The sequence below is a fragment of the Acomys minous genome (genome assembly GCF_964271855.1).
Source record: "Acomys minous genome assembly, chromosome: 4".
Classification (NCBI taxonomy): Eukaryota; Metazoa; Chordata; class Mammalia; order Rodentia; family Muridae; genus Acomys; species Acomys minous.
In genome coordinates, this window is record NC_140486.1 from 88,571,289 (window position 1) to 88,582,679 (window position 11,391).

The window sequence follows — 11,391 nt, forward strand, 5'->3', positions numbered from 1 at the left end:
TAAGGCAGGAGACACTGTCAAGAGAACAAAGCGACAGCCTACAGACTGGGAAAAGATCTTCACCAACCCTACATCTGACAAAGGTCTAATATCCAAAATATATAAAGAACTCAAGAAATTAAACACCACCAAATCAAATAACCCAATTGAGAAATGGGGCTTGGAACTAAACAGAGAATTCTCAACAGAGGAATATCAAATGGCTGAGAAACACTTAAAGAAATGCTCAATCTCCTTAATCATCAGGGAAATGCAAATCAAAACAACTCTGAGATTCCATCTTACACCCATTAGAATGGCTAAGATAAAAAATTCAAGCGACACCACATGCTGGCGAGGATGTGAGGAGAGAGGAACACTCCTTCATTGCTGGTGGGAATGCAAACTAGTACAGCCACTTTGGAAATCTATCTGGTGCTATCTCAGAAAAATGGGAATAGGGCTTCCTCAAGACCCAGCTATTCCACTCCTTGGAATATACCCAGAAGATGCTCCAGCACACAACAAGAAAATTTGCTCAACCATGTTCATAGCAGCCCTATTCATAATAGCCAGAACATGGAAAAAGCCTAAGTGTCCATCAGTAGAATAATGGATAAAGAAACTGTGGTACATATACACTATGGAATACTACTCAGCTATTAAAAACAAGGAATTCCCGAAATTTGTGGATAAATGGATTGAGCTAGAAATGATCATAATGAGTGAGTTAACCCAGAAGCAGAAAGACTCAAATGGTATATACTCACTTATATCTGCATATTAGCCCAAGGGGCATGTCCCACAGAAGCCTTCACTTACCGGGAAACTGAGACAGAGGGGAGGACATTCTATTGGGACTCTAGATGAGAGAATCATGGGAGAATGGCAAAGTAGAAGGATCCAGAGGGTCCTAGAAACCTACAAGTAGAACATTATGATAGGCAGATTTAGGCCCAGGGGTCCCCCTCAAACTAAGGCACCAGCCAAGGACAATTCAGGTGGTAAACCTTAAACCCCTACCCAGATCTAGCCAATGGACAGAACATTCTCCACAGTAGAGTGGAGAGTGGGATATTACTTTCTCACATACTCTGGTGCCTCACCTTTGACCATGTCCCCTGGAGGGGGAGACCTGGTGGCACTCAGAGGAAGGACAGCAGGTTACCAAGAAGAGACTTGATACCCTATGAACATATACAGGGGGAGGTAATCCCCCTCAGGAACAGTCAGGGGGGGCGGAATAAGGGGAAAGTGGGAGGGAGGGAAGAATGGGAGGATACAAGGGATGGGATAACCATTGAGATGTAACAAGAATAAATTAATAAAGGAAAAAACAAACAAACAAACAAAAATGAGTAGGGTGCCCGCTAGGGTTTTAAATAGGAGAGGCAGGCGCGTGAGCCAATGTGGGGTTCGAGAGGTCTTCCTAACACTACAACAGGTGATGGATGGGAGAAGAATTGTACTGGAGGCAGGAGAAAAGTTATGGTGTCCCTACCCCCTCAAAAAAAACCAGTCGAGAAATGGAGAAATGGGGACTATCTGGAATGAAGAGGATCAAAGGAATGTCAGAAATAAGACAGACTATTTGAAAGCCCAGTGTTGATGCCTGAGAGCCTTTCAGATTCCTGTTGTTCCAGAAGTGAGAAAGCGTAGCATACAGAGCCAGTCTTGGACAGTTGGGTTGGAGCTGAGGCAGATCTCAGAAGGAGGAGGAGGTGCTATGCGCATAAGTATATATTAGGGTAATCATCAGCATCACTTGGCACCAAAAGATGACATAGAAATGTCACCACCCAGGGAAGACACTGGTGACAAGAAGATGAAGGTTGAAAGTCTGGAGAATTCCAATAACCAAAGAGATGAGCAAACTGTAAGGGAAGCCAGAGAGAAAAGAGGAAAAGCCAGTGTCTGAGAGTCGAGGCAGAGGACTGGCAGGACTTTAGTTCACATTATAAAAATGTGGCTGGCAAGACAAGAGTTAAAGTACTCGATTGATTCTGGTAACTAGGGGGTCACTGATGATTTTTTTTTCTTAATTTACTCTGCATTAGTGGGAATTGAGCTGTGTGACCTTGAACAAGTAATTTAATAACAATCGCTACTTCACAGAGCTGTTATGAAAGGTCTGTGGTCTCTGCCCATCAGACAGGCCCTCTCTGGAATTTACTTCTGGGCGTTTCAGTGCTTTAGTATGCTCTCAAAATACATGACCTTGGAGAAAAGATCGTCTTTTCAACAGATGGTGCTGGAACAGCTAACCACGCCATTCTTTTACAAAAAGGATAGGGATGTAGTTCAGTGGTATAATGTTTACTTATAATATATGAAGCTCTGGTTAAATTGATGTATTGGAGGAAAAAATATATATGTACTAGATCTTACACCCTCCACAAGAATTAACCCACAGATCAAAATATAAAAGACAAAACTATGAAATCCCAGAAGATAACATGTGAGTAAAGCTAGATAACTAGATTATGGGTTTGACTTTTTATTTAAAAATTTTAATTACTCTGTGTGTGTGTGTGTGTGTGTGTGTGTGTGTGTGTGTGTGTGTGTGTGTGTCATTGGTCAGAGGAAAACCTGTGGGAATCAATTCTTTCCTTCTTCTATGGAGGTCCTTGGATTTGAACTTAGGCAATCAGGCTTGGTGGCAGACACTTTTAGCCACTGAGCCGTAGTACCATCCAGGAGTTGTCTTTTTAAACATGACACTGTAGAAATAACTCATGAAACAATTAATAATCTGAGTTTTGTTAAAACAGAAAACTTGTGGTCCAAAGAGATACTATAAAAATGAAAGAAAGCACAGGTAACAAACTCAGATAAAAATATTTTCAAAAGATAAACATAGGGTGCCTTTTTGGGTCTCTTATAAAAGTAATAGTGCCATTTACAAGGCATTCACGGTCTGATCACTTTCCAAAGGTCCTACCTCCAAATGCCATCACAATGGTGACTGCCTTCATCCAACAAATCTTAGGAGATGACAAACATTTAATCTATGGCAAAAAATAATGAACAATTTGATTTAAAATGCACACTGTTAACTAAAAAGACATCTCAACAAGGAAGACACACATGGTGAGCTTGTAAACAATAGTCAATAGCAATTAAAACTTTGAAGTTAATGTAATGAGATAGCGCCACACATCTACAAAAACACTCAAGTGTAGGGGAGTACATGGAACAACAGGACTGCTCTTTCACAGCTATGGGAGTGCCCGTAGTGTCTCACAAAACTTAACATATCTTGACTGTGTAATCCAGCGACTTTGCTCTTTGATTCAGCCTGAATCGGGAGGAAGCTTACGTCCAAATGAAACTGGCCATTGGTTATACCAGCTGTACTTACCATTGCTGTAATTAGGAGCAACCAGGAGATCTGTTCATATGTCAAAGGGTAAATAAACTGATATTTCCAAACAACAGATTTTTTATTTAATGCCCAAGTGAATGAACTATCAAGTCATAAAACAACAGAGAGGCAATATAAATGCATGTTGCTATGGGAACAAAGTCAGTCTGAAAGAAAAACCAAGAATTAATACTAAAATGGACGATGGGATTTGGTGGATGATGATGTATCAGGGTAGGTGTGTGAGTTATAACAGATTTACCCATATTAATCAGTTTTCTGTCACTGTGAAAAAAAATCTTGAGAAAATCCACTTATAATAAAATCGACTTCAATAAAAAAAAAATCACCAAGATTTATGTTGGCTCATGTTTTCAGACAGTTTGTCTCATGGATGCTTTGATACTGTTGCATTTGGGGTGTGGGGAGATAGTGCGTTGTGGCAAGGAGCACAGGAAGGGTTGCGAAGCAGGAAGAGAGAGAAAGGGCTGCGAGTCCCAGTAGGCCCTCCAAAGGCGCATGCTAATGACCACACTTCCTTCCTCTAGGCCATACCTCCATAGACTTCCACAAGTTCCCAGTGGTGCAACGGGCTGGAGACCAAGTCTTCAACATAGGGCCTTTGAGGGGCATTTAAGAGCAAACCGTAACAAGACCCCTTTAGTATGTATGTTGATAGTGTTCCTACACTACTACAATGTGGTGTGTGTGTGTGTGTGTGTGTGTGTGTGTGTGTGTGTGTTCAGAAACTCAGAATATATGGAAACTCCCTGAACCTTCTGTTCAATTTTACTGGAGCCCTAAAAAAAAAATCTCTAAAAAATAAATCTCTTAAAATATGACTTTGCTACAGTTAATTTTTCATTCTCACCCTGGGAACAATGCACTGCAAAAGTATCTTCCACACTAAGAGGTAGGCACCTAGACAACGTATGCCACATTTGGGACTATTGCTCTAAGCAATTTGCTAAATGATTCAGAGTTGATGGCTTGAACAGGCCCTGCACGTTCTCCTACAAAGTTAGGGGATGCAATCCCTTTATGGATTGATAAATCTAATAAAACTTTGAGCAAGGCAATGGATTTCACTGCCTCTGCTTTCCTTCAGCACTGTAGTTAAGGTCCTACCCAGTGCCATAAAATGAATAAGATATAACCGGATATAGATCAGAAAGATGTAGAACTTTCCTTGTTTGCATATAACTGTGCACATAGTCAAGAGGAACCCATGATCTATCAAAACAGTCATAAAATTTACCTATAGATTAATATAATCTATATCAAAATCCAAGCAAGATTTACTTATGCAAATTGACCACATGATTTTAGGTTTTATACGGAAATGTAGAGGCCTTAGAATGGACAAGACAATCTCACCGATGAAGATACAAATATTTGCACTGTCAACTTTTCAGTTTGCCCCAAAGACAAGAACTCTACAAGAAGGCCAACAGAGTCAATTAACCTAGGCCCATGCGGGCTTACGAAGGCGGAAGCAACCAAACAAAGAGCATCTGTGAACTGGATCTAGGCCCCCTACACGTACATAGCTGATGGGCAGCTTGGTCTTCAGGTAAGACCCCCAACCAAGAGGAACAGCGGCTGTCTCTGACATGGACTCTATTGCCTTCCTGTGGATCACGGCCTCCCCTAGCAGGGCTGCCTTGTCTGGCCTCAGTGGAGGAGGATGCTCTTCCTGCCTGATGCAAGTTAATGTGCTGAGGTGGGTTGGTAGAGTGGAGAGAGCTCCCCTTTTCTGAGGAGAAGGGGTGGGGGAAAGATGGAAGAAGGTGGAAGGATAGAGAAGGAGCAGAGGGAGGAGGCTGTGATCAGGATGTAAAGTGAATAAATAAATAAATTTTAAGAAAGCAATTTCGAAGCAATTGAAGAAAAGCGAGGTTATAACTAGATAGCATTTCCTTCGTGTATCTTTTGTGGAATTTATCGCAAGCCTTTTTTTTTAAAACTATGCTTAAAAGATAGATGGATGGATAGATAGATAGATAGATAGATAGATAGATAGATAGATAGATAGATAGATATGGGAAATGCTTCAGGATTAAAATAAACTTGAATATGAAAAATTAAAATATCAACATATATCTTTTAAAAGAAAGAGTTTGCCCTTAAAACTATACAATTTGAACAGTGATGTGTCTAGGATATGAGAACCAAGGCAAGTTTTAGAAATAGACCTTCACTTAATTTTCAAAAAAGGCCCAAAGCACTTCCTGGAAAAAAAGAAGGTCTTTACCATAAACAGTGCTGAAGCAACACAATGTGCTGTACAGGGGCAAAGTAAACCTTGACCACTAACTCATACATATAAATTAACGTGGGCTAGATCACGGGCATACATGGAAGGATATAATCTCTCATAAAGTTCCTAGAGAAAAATATCAGTGACCTTGGGGTGAAGAACGATTTCATTGGGGAGAATGCAAAAGGCACTAACCACAAAAAAAATGATAATTGGACTTCATCAAAGTTTAAAACTTCTCATCAAAAAGACATGTTTAAGAAAGTAAAAATAGAAGCCCTAGGCTAAGAGATAATATTTGCAACACATATATCTGACAAAGGATTAGTATCCTGAGTATATAATGACCTACAGACCAATAAGGAAAGAACAGAAATCATAATAAGACAATAGGCAAGCATTTTAATAGGAATTTCACAAGCTAAGTATCCACGTAGCCAGTGATACATGAAGAGGCACAGAGCAGCAACGTCTTTAGGGAACTGAAAAGCCACAATGAGAGGCTGTCCCACATGCACAGAGGTCACTAGCTTGCTCAAGACCTGGATGCTGCCCAGTTCTGACCCAGAGACTTGGCATTCCAAGGATGTGTGAAGTGTGCAGCTGGCAGAGGTATAAAATAAGTGCTTGGGGAAACTCTTTGGTAGTTCCTAGCAAAGGCACAGACATGCTTTTCTATGACCAGAGATGCTTTTCCTAGCCAATCACCTAAAATACATATAAGAGCATATATGTGCACAGACATTTGCTTCATTCTCAATCTCTCCAAATGCAAAGCAGCCTACACATAAGATGCCCACATGAACATGTCTTTGTATGCCTATACATTAGGATGCCACGCCAGAAAAAAAATTGACAAATTACTAAAAAGTAGCCTGGTCAGTCTCCAAACATCATAGTGAGAAAAATAAGATTAAAAAGTTTCAAGCACTGTGTTTCCATTTTATATAAAGGAAAGAAGTGGATAAGTTGATAAGTAGTGATATAATTCAGATGATTGGCACCTGGCAGGCAGTTATTGACTGGGAAGGGCACGAGAAAAATGTCTGCTCTCCATCTGGGTCATAACATTTAGAACTCTCTTTCTGTCTCTCCATTTCATGTGTGTGTGTGTGTGTGTGTGTGTGTGTGTGTGTGTGTGTGTGCATGTATGTGCTGGGTAATGTATACATGTATTGGTACATTATTACCCTATGAATATTTACATTTCCCACTTTATCTATCAATTAAAATAAATTCAATTAGTCATACACCATCAATTATACACTTAAGATTTATACTTTTTTGTTGTTTTTCGAGACAGAGTTTCTCTGTGTAGCCTTGACTACACATTTATTTCTTTGTAATAGAATGATCAAGGCGAAATAACTTGTCTTTTATATTGGAAGGGTGTCCCAGCATGTCCCAGACAACAGTGTCCATGAAGGAAGATCTTGGGTTTTCGTTAAGACTTCTTTCTCACTCTGTTGTACTTGTGTGTTTCAGGGCATTTGGAGCGCTTGTTATTATTTGTTCATTATGTCTTCTTACCATGATAATGCTAATATATTTGGCCAATGTGATGTTCTTTATAGCACAAGGGAGTAGCACAGTCCTGGGACCCAACTGTGAGTTGATGTACATATCTAGATAAACTAGAATTCCTTTTTTTTTCTGTCCTCATGATAGAGATAGAAAAGAATTTATCTACCAGTCACCTATGTTCCAAGTGCCAAAGATTGTTTTCATCTCTTTTGACAAAGACACCATACACATCTGGCACAGGAGGGGAACCTGGGAATTCCACTCATTAAAGTCATGGCCCTTGCATCCACCTTCAAGTCCAGAGCATCAGATCCTCACATCTCTCTTGGGATCTCCCATTCCCACGTTCCTCCTCCATTTGTAAGAACCTTTGTGCCCCCATTGATCCAAGTAAATAATGGAGATTAATCCCTTTAACTTAAGGGCCCCTGATTAGTTCTACCTGTGATTTTTGATTGCCTGTTGTAAAGTAACCTCACGTTCTAGGAAGTAGGAACAGAATCATTTTGAGGTGCTCTTATTCTGCCTACCACACTTCTGTTAACTTATTGCAACAGTAGAACTCTGCAAAAATTAGTTCAGGAGTAAGTGCTCTGCAGACTTTATGTAAAGCCATTATGCTAATACATTTATGTTCTGGAAAGAAAATTCATCAGTGTGGTGGGGAAAGAGACCCATTATATTCATTCTGAGGTAGCCTAGGATGACACCCCTTTTATCACACAGCTTTCATATTTGCATAGGCATTTTGGTTCTCTTTGTTTCCCAGAATCACCTGTAATCCAGTTCTCAGTAAACCTTGACTAGTTCACTTCCTCCTCTATAGTACAGTGATCGAGTCAGATGCCTTCATCCTTTAGGAATGAAGTAGGACAATAGTGTGCATTTACTTCTGTAAGATCTGAGTATAGCTCTTCAAAGGCAGGCAGCCTTCCCTTCCATTCATGAACTCTGAATCTGAGAAGTGTGAGGGATCATGGTATTTCCAACATGGTATTAGGCCCCAACATTTTGCTTGCCTTTAATTGGTTCTCTTTCGTTGCGTAGGTAAAACACCACCACCATCAGCTGCCCCAAATCCTTACTGCAAGAATACCATAGAAACGCCATGATCTATTGGATGGCTTTACAGATTTCTGTAGGTCAGTCAAGGGCTTCTTATCATCATCTCAGCTGTGATAACCATAACGGAAATTATATTCACCCTGTGTCTGATGGTTAAGTGCCACCACCTGGCCTCTTGCACGCCAGAAGCTTTTCATGCCACTGATACTGAAGAACTAAGACCTATAACAATCTGCCCATTACACCCCCTGGCCCACAAATGATGACAACCATTAGTTCCCCTGATTCTTACCATGTTAGTGAAGAGATGTCCTCTAGATCCTCATAGGGAAGAGAGCTGAGCTTTTATATGTAATGTACTAAATCCTACTTATACCTAGGCTAACTCAGTGCTGTACCGTAGAGCTTTCTGAAGCAATGGAGACATTTCACAATCTTCATCATCTAACATAGGAGCCACTGGCCCCATGTACTTCCTAAACTACTTTAAATTCAGCGACTGTAACAGAGAAAAGTACTTCTTACTCTGTTTATTGTTTTGGGTTCACAGTTGCACATAGCTAGCAGCTACTGGGTTGACCAGTAGCTCTACTGAGCCCAGAAGCAATGAAAAGACACATAGAAGAAAAGAGATCTTGGCGAGAACATTCATCGTTTTAGGTTTTCTATTGTCTTCAAGAAATGGAAGTTTATTTCTAAGTAGCCAGTGTGAGAGGGCTAGCCTTTCTGTTCAATAGGGCTCAGAAATACCTTTGAGGATGACAATGTTCAAGGATATCCACCCTGGGGATCTCATCCAAGGTCTCTGGGTCCTGCTTTCACTATAGGAGGCACTGGGGCTGTGAATTTAGCCTCCCACTAGTCTTACATTGAGTCTTGGAATTTATATTTATCATATCTTTCTGAATGCAGGTGAAGTTTTCTGTAAATACCACCACTGAGTCATCCTGGCTTTAAATATCACTGAGGAGTCATCACTACAGAACCTTGTAGTTATAGGTCACTGATTTAACTTATTTTCCTCCCTCTTGTGGACATTTATAATTTCCAATTAATCTTAAAGCCTTTAATTATCGCTGTTCCCTATCTCTCAAGCGTCAGGTTGACTGTCTAAACCACTACATCTCCTTCCGCATGTCTCCCATATCTATCTACCACACACGTCAAGTAATGCAGAGCCCTACAAGAAGTAAACACTGCCAAGTGACCTAGTACTGGAGCCGTCCTATCTTTTCTGAAATACGTGCTTCCTGCAATAACACTCGGATCAACTTTCTTAAGCTGAGCTCTCTCAAAAGCAGATCCTGACACCAAGATTTGGCTGCATGTGGTACATTGGGGGGATGAATCCAATAATAATTGCGTTAAAAGTACGTAAACAAACACATTGCCATAGAAGGAATTGGTGCTCAGGTCTGCAGAATATTCTGAGGGAAATGTGGGGTACAACTCAGGCTGGTCGTGCCATATATAGTCCCAGTGTGTCAGTGCACTTGTGCTATATTTAGCATGGGCTAAACATCTCCAGTGGAGAGTGACAGGCACTTACGTCTTCATATTCAGGGGCGGTGAGGGGTTAGATGATAGTGGCAAAGCATAGACAACGGGTATAACATTGAGAACATTAAAAATGAATACATTATAGTATTCTAATAAAGGGGAGCAAAGCAATAAAAGTAAGGTCAAAATCACACACACACACACACACACACACACACACACACACACACACACACACACACCACCCACCCCTTTGGTCACCACGGGAGGTAACTTGTTTGTAACACCTCATTCTGACAATTGACAACACTGGAGGAAATATTTAATGCAACTTCCCGCTAATGATGTTCTGTAGGGTAAGCGATAAATTCAAGTTGGTGAAAGAACGGCCTTCCTTAAAGAAAAATGATCATTTCCACCATCATTTATAAGGCTGAAATAACAGGAAGTCTTGGATTTACTCGAATAGATTACAGAGTGAAAAACAGAATAAATAGCACAAGGGAGAAGAAATCTCAATGTTGAGTTTGAATTTCACTGTATTTTTCTATCTTGTTTTTATTTTTGAAAACTTTAGAGAGTCTTTTTTTCTTTTCTGCCCCCTGTAGCACTATGATTAGCCTTGGGTTGTATGCACATTCTTATAATTCTGATTATCTGTTATTAAGATAAACAAAACATTAAATGATACAATTAAATTGCAAGTGACAGCACTTTCCCCTAGGTTGGAATTTCCCAATCATAGTTTCAGTTCCTGATTGGGTCTTATTATCTCCCTAGCATTTCCCTAATGAAGTGAGCCATGGAACCATCACCTGGGCTTCTTTGACAACCTTGAGCTTACACATACCTCATAGGATTGTTGTGGGAATTTTTAATGAAGGTTTTTTAAATTTCCTGTGGCACATAGGAAAGGCATTGAGTGATGACAGTGTTTTAAATTTTAAAAGGATATTATTTTCAGATTTGATCCATACAGAGATGTGCTAAGATGAGGTTTACGTGAAACATCCTTTAGTACCAGCCACCATCAGCCAGAGAAGCTGGACTCGGAGGTCCAACAGCCACTCACAGGACAAAGAAGTGTCCGTCCCTTTATAGACTTTAGAGGGGAGGAGTCTCTGAGCTTAGCAAGTTAGTGAAGGTACTAGGAAGAAAATAAGGCCATAATTCAGGTGACCTTGGACCTGGGAAGGGAGAGAAGCTATAGAAGGGGTGGGGCTAGACCTTTCTAGAAGGGCAGCATCTGTGACCCAACTGATTTGTTCCTGTGTCCTTCTCCCCTTTCCCGACCTAAACAAGAAAAGATCCTTTCTGTTTCCCAGAAGTGTAAATATAGCTCCTGACTTATTGAGTGCTAAGTTAACTCAACATTCAACACAGATAGCTTAGCAAATGGAGAATGGGATACAAGGTCCCGGGCAAGGGAGCACCACTTGCCTAAATATCGCCAATCAGGGTATGAAGTGATATCCCATTTTACATTTGTTTGTGGATATGAACTTTCTTTCTAGATGCCGTCTGTTGCCAATCTCACTTCATTCTATAGCCCTGCAGCAGAAGAGGCTCAGAAGCATCAAGCACGGATCCCACCTCTAGGAACTCCAAAATGGCAGAGCTGGAACCGGGCTCCAATCTACGGAAGTCTCCACAGCCCTAATGAGGCTTGGCTGCCTGGATGTCAGAGCCAAAGAATTCA